Source organism: Limanda limanda, chromosome 22 (assembly GCF_963576545.1).
Source record: "Limanda limanda chromosome 22, fLimLim1.1, whole genome shotgun sequence".
Classification (NCBI taxonomy): domain Eukaryota; kingdom Metazoa; phylum Chordata; class Actinopteri; order Pleuronectiformes; family Pleuronectidae; genus Limanda; species Limanda limanda.
The window spans coordinates 13323074-13338191 of record NC_083657.1 but is presented as its reverse complement, the minus strand read 5'-3'; positions in this window follow the sequence as shown (position 1 = coordinate 13338191).

Here is a 15118-nt window from a genome sequence, read left to right as displayed (position 1 = left end):
TCAGTGCAGGTATGAAGTAAATCGAGAGCAGTTTTTAACTTCTCCTCCAACTGCAGCCACAGCACCGGAAACTAATTAGAAAAAAAAGCCTGATTAAAGATCCTCAAACCTGATCCTCTGAAAAGTTGCAAAAAACTTGTTATGATTAACTCCAACTTCAGCCAATCACAGAGCTATTCAAGCAGTCAGCCAATTCACCATCCAGAGAGTGAAAGTGCCTGCACCTGAAAACAACCCACGGGAATTTTTGCAAAAATCCAAACTCGTCAGGCCACTCGCACAATGACACCAAGTTTCTCCGGAGGCGAATGAACACAAGAGGTGGTTTGGGTTTTATTGCTTCTTGTAAAGATGAGAAAACAAACATTTTCTCACACATTTTTTCGGTTTCCTGCACATAAAATGATAATGTGAGTGCACTAAAGCAATCTGCTGCTCATTTCTGTGTCGGCACTACAAGACGAGTAACAAGAGAGAAGCAGACAAAAACGCATGAATGACATAATGAACAAACTCGTACTTTGCCATAGTGGACTGGAACCAAAACTCACCATTAATAAGAGTAAAGAAAGAAATTTAGTTTGATTTTTGTTATTTGTCTCTCTGAATAAATTCTTCTTGATTGTAAAAATAAAAGCTCTTGAGAGTAATTCATACTTCAGATATTATAGCCAATACAGTTGTAACAATAAGTGTTAAATAAAATATCTATATTTTCAAAGCAGAGCCCTTTTGCCTCTGGTCAACATTGTGAACGACTAAGAGGTTCATTAGGTTCGAGGTTTGGCAGGACCTGTTATTTCCGTGTCATAAATATTGCACCACCCTCTGCCACCATTCGTTTTAGCAAAGCCAGACCTTGGACCGTTTCTGCGACATAATACATTTACCGAGAGAGGAAGGTGTAATCGCGCCCGGTCAAGGTTGTTTTTCCTGCCTGTGGCGAGGAGTTACCTGGCCAGCCAATCAGCTATCGGGGCTACGAAAGTGAAGATATGATGATACGATGTGATGTGATTTAAGATTATTTTTCCTAAGTACCGTGTGTTGGCAGTGAATGTTTATCGATGCGATTTGGTCAGTCAGGCAGGGGGCAGAAATGAATTGCCGAAGGACGGAAAAAAGGACAGAGCACAGGACACGGGAGACATTTGAAGACAGAGGACCTTCCGTGAAAGAGGACGCGATGCTGCGTTAAACAGGAAATGACTTAATATGACTCGACCCTTTCATAGGAAAGTCAACATCAAATATAGAAAGGCAACGGGAGCATGTTCCCTTTCTTTTTACCTATATTTGACAAAATTTGAGAAATAATGTAAACCCGAATTTGCAAGTCATGGTTTTCATTTTATTTCATTTACCTGCACTAAACTGACCCTTTTAAATGCTACAGATTCAAATCGGGAGTAAGAAACACATGGGTGAGTATACGTTTACGATAAATAGAGGGGGGATAGGGAGCGGGGGGGGGGGGGGGGACAACATAGTATAGCACGCAATTCAAGAACATAATGCAAAGCCTATTACATGCAATGTTTCTGTGAGTTATTTATAATTTACAGGCCACGAGTCACTTTTAGACCCACCCTGCCCACAAAACCACAATATTTTCCTGAAAGCTGACCTGAACATGTCCAACCCAAGGGTCTACAAGCGGAACCTACATGTTACGGTCAGACCGGAACATCATTATTCTTCCTTGCAAGTGAACAAGACACTAATTCATAAGACATCTGTGAAAAATGTAAGAAATAAAAAACGCTGATATTTCAAACTGCCCTTCCACCATCTGTAGTGTTGTTAGAAAAGCACAAATCACAAACGTGACTTTGGTGTGAAGGACAAAGGGGCAAACTGTGAATTACAGGTGACTAACAAGAGATGATCAGAGTAAATAAGCTTGCCTTAGACCAAACTGCACATTTTCTACCTTAAAAAAATACACCACTTTGCATCTTTTCTCCCTTGAGGATCCTCTAAATACACACTTATAACCAAAAAGTGTTGCAATACCTAAAGAATCAAGCCAATTAAGGCAGCCACTTCTACACCAAACGACTCCATCACAGCGAAATGAAAGTGACTCAGTTCAAAAGGCTCTCTGGTAATTCCTGAAACAATACATGGATCAAGGAACCTTTCCTCTCATGTCTCTATGTCTCTGGCTGTGAGTGTAAATATAATATGTCCCACAGAATTTATTCAATCCTTGGCAGTAGCAGGGGTGCACATGCAAGAACGCCGCTCTCACAAACAACAGATTACGAGTGACAGGTACACGGATTCCAGCGAATATTGCTGGTCGGAGTTCACCAGAGTTGAAGCCACACAGCGGATTCGCCTCGACACGGGAAGCAAATTGTTTTATTTGCCCCCTTGCTCGCACAGATTTGAATTGAATGTAAGGCAAAGGTTCGACACTGCTACATTTACAGGCAAGCGCGCTGCACACGGCTATACATCCCAGCAAGTCAGAGATCTGTAAGTGAAAAAAGAAATTCAGGTTCCTTATGAAACTGTGGCAGGACAAATTACAATATGGCGAGCCGTCACATTCTAGATAAACACTGAGGTCCAATGAGTTGAGCTGATCAGCAGTTATTCCTTCTCTCTTTCACAACCATGAATATTCAGATGAGAAGTCCTACCCCCGAGCAGAGGTTAAATACGGGAAGGGTTCACGGAAGTTCTGTTCAGGAGACAGGACGAAACCTGACGTGACAGGACAAAAAAGAAGCAAGGCAGATTTTAAATACATATCTTTTTTTTAAAGGACAAAGAAGCAAGCAGAAAAGTGCTGATTAAGGGAAGGAGACATAAGAGGAAATGAAAGATGAAAAAGAACAAAACAGAAAGACACGGGTTGGAGCATTACACCCGCTCCATCTGACAGTAAAGGGGAGTGGAGGAAGAGGCTCGCAGCTTTAAATACTCAAAGAGCCACGGCGGACTGAGAAGGACGGAGAGAGAAGCAGTCAACTGACCCATTGTCTCGTGGAGATACAACACCCAGTCGAGCAGAGCGTCTCTGTGGCCTCCGCCCGCTCCACAGCCTTCATCCAGTTCATTAGGAGTTGCTTTGCTTCCTGTGAGAGGAGTAGGAAAAGTTAGAGACACACTATGCAGCTGGTAAAAACCTGTTCGCCTATGGTCCTTGCAAAATGAGCTGTAATTCCTGTTTTTGAATGAAAGCGTTGGCATGATGGCGGCGGCGTGTGTCGGTTCAGGGTTTGGTGAGGTTTTCTCTCCTGGGTGATTAGGAGGGTGATGCACAGCTGCGGCAATGCTATCAATACACGGTGATGTGTGGGGTGTTTTCATAAACCGACAGCTGGGGAGACGGATGGAGAACAGATTACATACAGGGGGGGAGATGAGGATAGTTTCACGGGCAAAGGCAAACTCTGTGCGACAGTGCATTTCCCCTGAGGGAAAAGGTGGATCATATATTCGCAGCACCACAGACAACTACTGTTGTCGGTAGAGCTCCCACTGAGGGATGATTCAGGTTTATTACAACTTGGGTATTATTGAGATTTGGGAACGCAGCGACAAATCCAGGAGCTTATTATCCATTTGGCAGTAAAATCAAACATGTCTGTTTGTTGGTATTAATACCTCATTGCCCAAGAAAACAGAGTGCTTGCAAATAGACTAGGTCAAAGCAGATACAGGAAGTTGGTTTCGAAACTGTGATGGATGAAAATAAGCCCACAGAATTAATAAAATAGAATTACAAAGTTCTAGAACTTGACAAAACTTCACTAAAGAACAGTTTTCATGGGGCTTTGAATAAACAGAGAGATTATTAGAAAGAGACAAACCAACTAAAGGATCCTGAATGTCTGGAACAGCAAGACGGATGCTGATTAGCGAGACTTGCGTGTAAAGACTCCTGCTAACTGATCTAAAATCAGTAACGATCTACTCTAAGCTGTCATGGGTAAATTAGACAGCAGTGTGGTAATTACTTTGAAGGACTGCACAGTATAGATACCAGAACAGAAGTAGGCAAATTACCAGATTACTAGGCATTTGGGCGCAGACAAGCACCGCCACAGTTAATAATGTTCCGCCTATCGCAACGCTCGCTTGAAAATGTACGCCAAACATGCCACTCCCTGAAAACACTACAGACATGCGATGTAATGACACCCTCTGAACTGGAGTGTGGAAAACTTGCACGATTGAATGTGAATTCCGAAGAAATACACAAATGGAGGGGGACCCATGACGTGTGTTGTGTCTTGTAGCGAAAAATAGAAAGTAAAACAACCTCGGGATAAAGAAGACTTTCATTTTGCAGTGCTAGCTGCAGGTGAATTGTAAATGGGTTTTTTTCGTCTTTAGCCACAGCTGTACAAGAACTCAACCTCTCATTGGCTACTGAGGTTTTCTGTTGGGGACAATTATCCTAAAAATCAAAAATGCCTGATATTTACGATTTGAGGTCGGGGAGGCTCCGACTCAATCTGTAACATTCCGATTGTTTTATAAAACCCTCATACCTCAGGATTATTTAGGCAGATAATTGTAGGCTAATATGATGGCTCCCACTTCCTACTTTTCCCAGTTTCCTTCAGCCTACAAACATGTGAATGATACAACCTCCATCTCTCAGCTGACTCCCTGTTTATAAACAAGGTCATGTCACTTACAATAAGGCAAAGGGGAACAGGGAAAACATGACAGCTAACCAGCTAGTCGCTAGCAGCCAGTTAGCAGCAGCACCTGTGCTCATGAAAAGCTAATTTTTATCTTTATGAGCAACTACATAGGCTAATAGCCTGCAGAGTGGTACAAGCTAATGTCTCTCATCATCAAACAAACAACAAGTCCGTTGTTAACATGCTTACCTCAGATTCCTCACTTCGTCCTCTTGCTCTCTTCATCTTCCTGGGGTTAGGGTTAGAGCAACGTTAGAGGGATTTCTGGATTGAGCAACGTGTTTGCTCCGAACTGCAACATGCTCCGAGTTACTGTTTCCTCTTGTGTGGTGGGTGTGTCAGAGGTGTTATACAATCAACAGTGATCTTGTACATCTTGCACAATAGATTATAAAGTTCTCTACAAATGCGGCTGCTTGGTCTTCACATTTATGGAAGATAAATACAAAATACTAAAGTATTTTATAATACTTGTTGATAGGCTATGTTTGTTAATCAGCAGGATTAAGGAAAAACTGCCTCAACCGACTTCCATGAAATTTGGTTTGCTTTTAAAGCATTTCAATGTTACAATGTAGGTGTATGATCAACGTCATCGATTGAAGGCAGAGACTGAAACAGCAAAAGTATCTCAAAGTTTTAAACACGTAGGCTAACTATTTAAACTCATGACATCTAATTCTGAGATTTCTTCCACGAGACGAGGATCAAACTGACCCCAGAGTTGCAACATATCACGATAATGTGTTCACTGCACCACTGCTTTTGTTTAAATAAGCGTTTTGCAACATTTTGCCGTGACTTCCTCTTTGTGGCCCAGATGCACTTTAATGTGTGAGAGGAGGCCGCTGTTTATGTATCCACTGAGTCTCCCACCAGCCAGTCCGTGACAGTTCTACCCCATAATATTACCTTCGCCTGACCATGTTTACTGAGCAATTTCCACTTAACGAGACACTATACAGATAAGGGGAGGACTCAACCAAAGGATGACATGTAATTTAACATGATTTTCTTCAATGTCGTCCAGGGGTCAGGACAGAAATCATAAATCAGGTTAATATTTAAATATTAATGTTCATGTAAACATAGTAATTAAGGGGCCAAAAGCAAAAAGGACATTAACCATTGTCTTAGCACCAGACATTTTAAATACAGAATAATACAGTAGCATTATGCAACTTAAATTCAAAGTTTTTTAAATATATTATAAAGTTGCAGAATCTTGGCGCAGTTGTTAAAGGGATTTTAATATAATGAGCTTATCATAATCATGTGATCGTGTTCTAATTATCTTTAAAAAAGCTGTAATTCCGTCCTTTCCAAAGGTTCAATTTAATTAGTCTGCAGTGGTCAACAGCTGAAAGAACATTAAAAAGTGTGCACAAGTGGGAAATCCATCTGGGGCAGTTTTACAGACTGTGCTCACACTTTACACACAGACACACACACACACAAACTGTAACATCTAATTAAACGGGTTTAGGCAATTGTTCACAGAGGAGCTCCCATCAAGACCTGGTTCACTGCTGATGAATTAACAGCAGCTGCTAAGACTGAAACTGTCTCTAAAAACTGGCGTAAATTTGAAAATGTACCGGTTCCAAATGTGACCCATCAAACCGCATCAACTCCTGCCTGCGTCTTCATTACCGATGCTTGATCACGTGCGGCGGCGGTAAATGTCCGTTCCCGCCAGAGGCCTGTGTTCACACGTCTGCTTATTTCTCTTAATTGATCTGGCTTGTCCTTGGGAAGTGGAGCGTGACACCTCAGCTTGAGATGCACTTGAAAGAAAGCAAAAAATGTGTGAAAAAATGGCAGGAGCCGAGCGTTTTGGATGAACTGTGATGTAGCGTGTGGAGTGCCAGGGCTCATGAGCCAGTGCTGGGTATAGCAGACAGCCAGAGCTGGCGCAGGGGGCCCAGCGAGCCCAACGGCCTGGCACGGGCCACAGCTGTAGAGCTGTTGTGTGATATCGCGGCGAAACAGATTGAGATTAGAACGCCATGATCCACAGAGGAGAAAAGAGAAGGGACGCAAGCGGAGAGCAAGGGACGGGGAGGGAAAGGGAGATAGAGCCGTGGAGCGGCTTTCATCGTTCCGGAGGGGTTTCCTCTGAAGTACTGAAGTAGACACGGTGAGAGAAGATCTTTTCCTCTCCTTCTTTCTTCCCGCATTCTCCACAAACACAATGACACTCTTGTTGCGGCCCCAGCGCTGCCAACATCACAATGGTTGGATGATATCCACTGTATCGCTGCGGCGCACGTATTCCTAACTCTATCTCTCTCAACTCTTTCTCCAGCACGCCCTGTTCTCCTTATCTACCCGTCCTTTGTCTTCCTCTTGGGTTTTTGCCTCATACTCTGCGTCTGTGTAATCTCGCCCCTGCGTTACCTTGACAATAACGATACGCCTCCCAGTCGACCCTCTGGGTAAATTAGCCCCTAATTGCAAATATGGAAGTGTCTCCCTGCTGCTTGGCGCGTCTTCATTTTCTAATTCCAACAATTATGACGTCTCCTGGTGTGAAACCTCGTCTACTTTTGTCTCCTTCTCTTTGCTCTCTGCTCCCCTCCCATCCTATAGGAGGAGCTTGACGGGTTTCCAGCCTGCCTGGCACATGAAGAGAGACACTGGACTTTGATGGTATTAGCTTTGCGAGTGTGTGTTAGTTTTCCACGCAGCGTGATATCCTATGTGCATTCTATATATATGTTCCATATACTGTATGAAGCGTGTAGTTAGAGTCTCTGACAGCGGGGACTTGTTAAATTGGATTAGCCATTATCACAGAGGATTACAAATCTGATGGCAGCAGCCAGGGGACAGTCCTCTCTATATGGCATGACTGACGGCTCATCAGCTCATCCACATAAGGCCCACGCCGAGTGGGCGGTGCCCTGAGGCCACTGGCGGCTGATTTACTGGCTGATGAGAGTCGTGATTATTCAGGTCAGGATACAAAGATACAAAGCTTTTGTTTTTCCTGTTTGCTGAATGTGTTTGTTCGCCTCTTTGCTGTTTGCATATATTTCATTTATATGTGTTTTGTTTAAATCTATAAGTGTATATGTATGTGTATATAAACAGATATAGATATAGATATATAGATATAGATATAGATATAGATATAGGTATAGATATAGATATATAAATAGATATACAGTATATAATTATAATTACTTTCAGGGCAGGAGAGTATTTATCAGAGAAAAACCCAGACAACAGGGAAACAAAGTTAATAGTTAAAGATAAATAATAAACAAGTGACCATGGAAAGCAACCAAAGATCAATGGAAGTCTATGGAGGAATATACAGTACAGATACAGTGTGTGTTGGGATGAAGGTTATGCAGATTCCCCAAAATGTATCACTTTCCATGTCACTCCACGTTCACTCACACTAATTACTGACAAAAAAAATGACATAACTGAGTGCTTTGAAGATCTGAGCAGATATAATTACAATTAATTTGTAATATAAATATAATTAAATGGACATTTTCATCATAATATAATAATGTAATAATGGCCCATCCATGCCTGTAATGGCTCTATATGCCTATTTGGCGTAGAGCTGATTAAGTCCAGCCAAAAATGTCAGTTTTCCTATTAAAAATAGAGCAATGTTGGATTTTATCTTTATTTGTTCAGTTTATTGAACCTGACTGAGGATGGTTAAATGAAGCTGTGACAACACGCGGCTGTGCTGAGTGTTGCCCGGGCTGGTGGGAATTCACCGGGAGTTGGGGGGGGGGGATGCTGGGAGCTGTCTGGCAGTTAAGGAGGTAATAAAAGGGCTGGAGATGAGCCGCGGTTGTGACCCCTGTCAATCTGCTGCTTGTTAGGGACGGGCGATTACGGGGCGGGGTCAAGCTGTCAACCTCAGTCGACTCCTGCGATCACTGAGTTATCTCCTCCGGTGTCATCGTGTGATTGGGTCTGAAGCAATGAGTGTGTTTTTATCATGCTACAGGGCCTGTACATCATTTTATACGTGTGTGAAAACAGTTGGCGGCGTGCTAGAGAAGGGTTGACTCAATGATATCACATCGTATGTGACAGAGCAGCTGGAAGAAGTGCCACAGGCTTTTCTCCACAAATCTTCTCAGACTACCACTCACTTAATATCCATAATGTGGTACAATCAATGGAGCTCCTCCCTCGTCGGCTTCTGGGACAAAGGTTTCTACAAGTGTCTGTACTTTACTATACCTTAATGAGGACCATTTTAAGCACGGAGCCTAGAGAGTGAGGACATTGTTGGCAAAGAGAAGACATTTTGACAGGTCCTCACTTTCTCAATTGGACTGTTTGAGAGTTAAGACCTTTAGGATTAGGCATTTAGTTTTGATGGTAAGGTTAGGGTAAGGGTGTAGGGAAAAGAAAGAGAGAGAATAAATATCACTTATGCAAATAAAGGTGACACACGGAAAGCATAACTGTCTAACTATGTGGCTCACAAACACACACACACATTCTGTAACCTTTTACTGAGAGGTTTTAACAGCAGGGTGATGACAAGATTAAGTCGCTGTGATCAATTACAATCATCACGGCAAAGTCCATTAAAAGTCAGCAGAGATAAAAAAAAACTTCAAAGAAAACTCTACACAAATTTAAGACCCATCCAATCACATGGATTTTTATCTCTGCTGACTTTTAATGGAAGAAGGTCAAATCCATCTGAAGCTTGTTGTTAACACTGCTGTTGTTAAAAAACCATGACTGACTCCCACATTTCAACAGAATCACATTAAGCTTCTTGAATTCTTAGTCAGGAGGACTGCCTCCTTGCATATGTCACATGCACTAGGGGTTTCACAAACATATGAGTGTCCTAACATGCACAGGCCCCATCAGCTTATTATCTCTTTGCATCCAATCACAGCCTGACGTGCCCGCTCTCAGCCAATCACATGTAAGCAGTCAAAGCCTCAAATGTTGTTTCTCCTTCCTGTCATTCAGAATCACTGCTACCCTTTCTACCAAACCTCCAGCACACACCCTTTATATCCAGCTTGTTTGCCAAAGCTAAGTGTTGATACGATTACAGCCTGGGACAAGCTACTCTGCTGGAAGACTTTCAAAGAGGCTCAGATGACACAGGACTATAGCAACAGACACACACACACAGGCGCGTGCCCTCATCTATCAAACAGACATGCTTACTGCCTCAAACATACTGTATTTCATTCCTCGAACAACCTCCCGCTCGCCAAACGTAATCCATTTATAAAAGTGTTCAGGGAGAGAAGAGGATAAAGTGTGTGTGAGCCTGGAGGTTTTAACTCTCATAAAACATTGATCGACTTTCTTTTTTTCCCCGCGCGGGTCTTCACCGAGAGGAGGAAGGAAAACCTTGGTCCAGAGGCCGAGGGGTCTGTGGTACCACGACACTGCCACGCACACACACAAACACACACACACACACACACACACACACACACACACACACACACACTGACCAGCTGTTACATTTCCTCTACTTTCTGACAAAAACACACATGAAATGCATGGCTGATGAACACAGAGTCCAAGTGTGAATAAACACACAATTCAAAGAAGTATCATGGATAATATGCAAACACACACACACACACACACACATACATGCAAATAAGCCGGCTGCATAGGCAGATGCCCCACAGCAAGTGACCAGCATCATAAATATTCATACTTTCCCATGATTGCAGTAATGTAAATAAGTCAACAGTCGTGAAATTGCTGGCATCTGGTCACTCTGGGTGGGGTGGGGGGGAGGAAGAGGAGGAGGAAGAGAGAGGTGAAGGGGAGAGGAGAGGTGGAGGATGAAGGAGGAGGAAAAAGACTTGGTGATGGCCGGGAGTTTAAATTTGAATTTAAAAGAATCCACTCAGCACAGCTTATGATTGCACTGAATAGACTGGAAACAAGTTGAAGGTAACAACCAAATCCATAATTTCCATCATTAATTCCAAAAACTCAAAGTAAGGAAGCTTTGGAATCAGGTTGCGATGTTACCTCTGGTCACTCTGGGTGGTGGGGGGAGGAAGATGAGAAGGAAGGAGGAGGAAAAAGAGTTGGTGATGAGAGAGAAGCGAGTGGAAAGGCTGAAGAAGGTGTGGAGGGGTCAAGTCAAATCACCCAGGATTATTTTCCACTTCCAGTTTAATGAACCTCGCTCGGAATTCACGTGCAATTACTTAATGATAAATATCCTGGAGAGCCCATCCGTTCTGTATTCGTCGGGCGGAGAGCAGCAGCTGTAGCGAGCGCTGAGGAATTTGGGGAACATCTGTTTTACATGAAGAGAGCTAATGTGTCTGTGGGTGCTGGGAGATCACAGGTTGGGATCGGCTGCCTCACGCTGGTCTGGTGTCAGTGACGAGAAGCCAAGACACATTCACCAGCCACCTGCAGGATTATTAAGGCTAAGCATTCAAAAATGATTCTGTTTTTTGAAAGTAAACCTTTTCCATCGTGTTTTACCCCCAGGGCACGTGTCGTCAAGCAGTTGGCTAAATGATGATGTCACAAATTGCAGTGATAACTCAAACAGGATGTAATAAAGCGATTATAACGAATACTTGTCGACGTAATACCCCTACGGTCAGAATACTCCACACTTCTTAATTTGATCATTGATTATTCTGAGAAAGGTGTTATCTAGAAAATGCTGTTTACATGTTACTTCTACATGTACTTCATCGGGTTATATCAGAATATTAGAGTGCACGTAAACACAGTCAGTGACTGGAGAGTGCAAAATGGGGAGAGAGAGTGGGGAAGACCCCCAGCAGAGGGCTGTTAAAGTCAATTAGGAATATACCAAACTGCTAACATTAAGGCTAATTTGACTACCTCTAAAATGGCTCTAAGCAGAATCCCAGAGGTGGTGTGGCTCCAATAAATGGGCTGCATGTATCAGACATGGTGGCGACTGCTTCCTGGAGGAGCCGGAGCTGGAGAAGAAGAGCGAAGCTGGCAGTGGAGAGTTTGGGGAAGTGGCTCAGTCGCTCTCAGCCTCTGATCAGATCTTTCGCTTGGTGTTTGCACCATTGTAGAGCGACTGAGTGTTGTCAGCCGGTCCAAGTCCTTGCATCAGATGGACGATGATGAAGGGGTTTTTTTTGTCCTGGACAGACAGTAAGGACACTGGACCACCGGGAGCTGAGGCTCCAGCCAGGTCAGGATCCCCGCCACTGCAGCTCCTCAGATGGAACAGGGGCTTCTACAGAGAGGTCTCCAGAGATAAGGAGGCAGGCACTATGCTACATGCTGATGAAGGGCACATCCTCGGCCAGACTTGAGGCCGATGGGACCTTGTGCGTGAAGGGGGGAGCGCTACAGCCGGAGATGCAAGGGACAGAGGAATCCCACTGTGATGTGGACTTTGTGCAACCTAATGACTGCTGAGTCTTTAATAATATTCTTCAACGCATTAAATAAATACTATTAAATTTAATTTATTTAAAAGAAATCCTCTGAACCTTCTGAATTTAAAGGAATCCAGTCAGCACAGCTTATGATTGCACTGAATACACTGGAAACAAGTTAAAGCTAACAACCAAATCCATAATTTCCAACATTAATTCCAAAAACTCAAAGTGAGGAAGCTTTGGAATTAGGTAGTGATGTAATGAAATACAGAAAAATCGTTTTAAATAATATTCCACTAGCACTTCCTCTCTGTGCTTCTGCTGGATATGAGATCCAACTTTCAGCTGGTTGTATTGGACACTAGATTAATTCATGTTTAATATTATCATATTTTTAAAAACATTTGGGCTCAGCTGGACACTTTCCTCACATCGCCAAGAGGTTTGCATTCACAGCGCTGTGTTGGTGCGTCAGGGTGGGGATTTTAATATTTTTAGAAAAATGAAAAAAACATAACTAAATTACCGCAAGAGTATTTGCCCTTATCACGAGAAGATGGCTTCTGCTTCCGCTGAGCTGAAGCAAACTCTTCTGCGCAGCCCTGACCAGGCAATGCATAAGTAACCACACTGCTGCTGCTGAGCCGAAAAGGCACTGAGACAATTTATACAGTCGAGAACAAGCTTTTATTACTGGTGTAAAGAATTAAAGTTTTTTTCCTCGCTGTGCATCCTTTCTTTACCTTTTGATTTATATACCAATTGCTTTCGAATTAAATTTCGGGAAATGAATTTCTCTTGCATGCTTTTCTCCATCTTTTCCTCCATAAAGAGGGTAATGTTTTTGTTCTTTCCCCCTGTAAATTAGCAGAATTACACAAAAACTACTGGACCACAAAACCTAGTGGAGGGATGAGGTTTGAGTCACGGAAGAATTCATTTTTTCCCACTTCCAATCTGTGCAAAAATGTAACTGTGGAAAATAAAACTAAATTGAAGTTTATGTTTCATTGTTTTGTTCAGTGCACTTTTTTAGCCTTTCTTTCCACCCGTACTTCCATTGTCCCTGCATGAGATGCTTTCATGTTTAATATTTTCACACTTTTAATGACTTTTCGGCTCAGCAAAAGACTTGTCTAATTCAAAATAAACCGATAATCTCAAGTATGAACCTAAGAATAGTGTTACGTCTTTATTTTGACGAGGGCTGTAGACTTTCATTAAATCTTCCACATGTTCCTTTTGATCTAAACAAGAGAACAGCTTAATAATGAATACTTCTGCCAGCTCTCAGAAACAGTAATATATATATATATATGCTCAATGTTATAATTAATACCTACTCTCTATTTGACACCAGTAGCAATCCATAATGATAAATCATGACAAGCCCTTTGTGTCATTGTTCTTTAAATCATGAAAGTGTGTGCGGAGGTTAGGGTGACAGATGAGGACGTCAAACAAAAACCTTGATCTCCGTGTCAAATGCTATGACTTTCTCCCCTCGCCAATAATATGGCATAACTCGCCCATCACCTCATATATGTGGCCATATGCAAACAGCCTTGTCGTCGATGACACTGTGTTTACGCTCAAGCGCACCTCCTGAAACTATAGGAGCACATCACACATGATATTGTTTAGCCATGAAAGGTGGCCATCCTTATAGCACATTATAGTCCTATAGTGTTAAAGGAGAGGTGTGTGTTTGCGTGTGTCCAAGGTCTGTGGTGATTGATGTTCCTTCAGAGGCCTCTGGGCTTTGGGGACCACAGATATGACCTCTGCAGAGGGGAGTGGATCAGCAGCTCCCTGCTCTGACTGACTGCCGACCTGGAGGAACGGTCCAGATGCCTCCTGTGACCTTCTCCGGTATGGAGAACACACAGGACTCTTAGGGCACATGTCCTGATGGACTGGTGGTTAAACACCAGTACACACACACACACACACACACACACACACACACACAAACACGGAACCAAAAACACCCGTTATCTTCCTGTGCTGGGTAATGGAGTGATAACCAAAATGCACTGCACGCCCTCCTGCGTATATGTAAGCCTCTGAAACGAGCCAATCACAGCAGAGCATGTCCTCTGTGATATAATTCTAACCCAATCACTCTGATACATCTTGGGCTTTACCCTAGAGACACACACACACACACACACACACACACACACACACACACACACACACACACACACACACACACACACACACACACACACACACACACAAGCAGCATTTGGAGATAGTCAGTAATACACTCAGAGATATGCAAAGAAGGGGGGCAAATAAACAATTTCATCACAAATTTAAACAACCCCCCTCTTTTTAGTTCATGCGCATGTTGACACACACACACACACACACACACACACACACACACACTTTCAGCATGTACATGTGTGCAGAGGCGTGAAAGGCTAAGAGGCAGCCTGCACATAACCCAGCGTCCCCAAGGTCAGTCTGCGTGTGCGTGATGTTAGATAACTTTATAAGAGTGTGACATCTGCCTTTCCCAGTGTGACCATCCATTATACTGGTGGGGGGAGATAGACAAAGACAGATACAGTAAAGCAAGTGTTAACAGAGAGCGCAGGGAGAGGCACCCCCACTCACACCCCCACATATATATACACCTGAGGGAGGGCGTCCTAAATCTTCATCAGCTGTGCCAGCTTGCCTGAGGATCATCGCACAAAAACTCACTGATGAATGGTTCTATATTAGAGAGAGGCAGCGTGTGGAGAAGAGGCAAAGGTGTGTGTGTGTGTGTGTGTGTGTGTGTGTGTGTGCGGTTGCATGCAGTCATCTGTATGAGGATGTATGTTAGTACTAATGTTCCCGCAGGGATTATAGCTCCAAAGTGATCAGGGCAGCATGGTGTGATTAACACCAGAGTAATTCAACAAAGCAGGGGCATGAGCATCCACAAAACAAACACACTATGGAGATGATCCACACACACACACACACACACCTTCAGTCATTAACACGGTGCAGTATTCTTCAAGGTCTAGCTTCTCACTCCTTAAAATCTTGACCTTGGAAGCACCATAGCCCATTCCCATG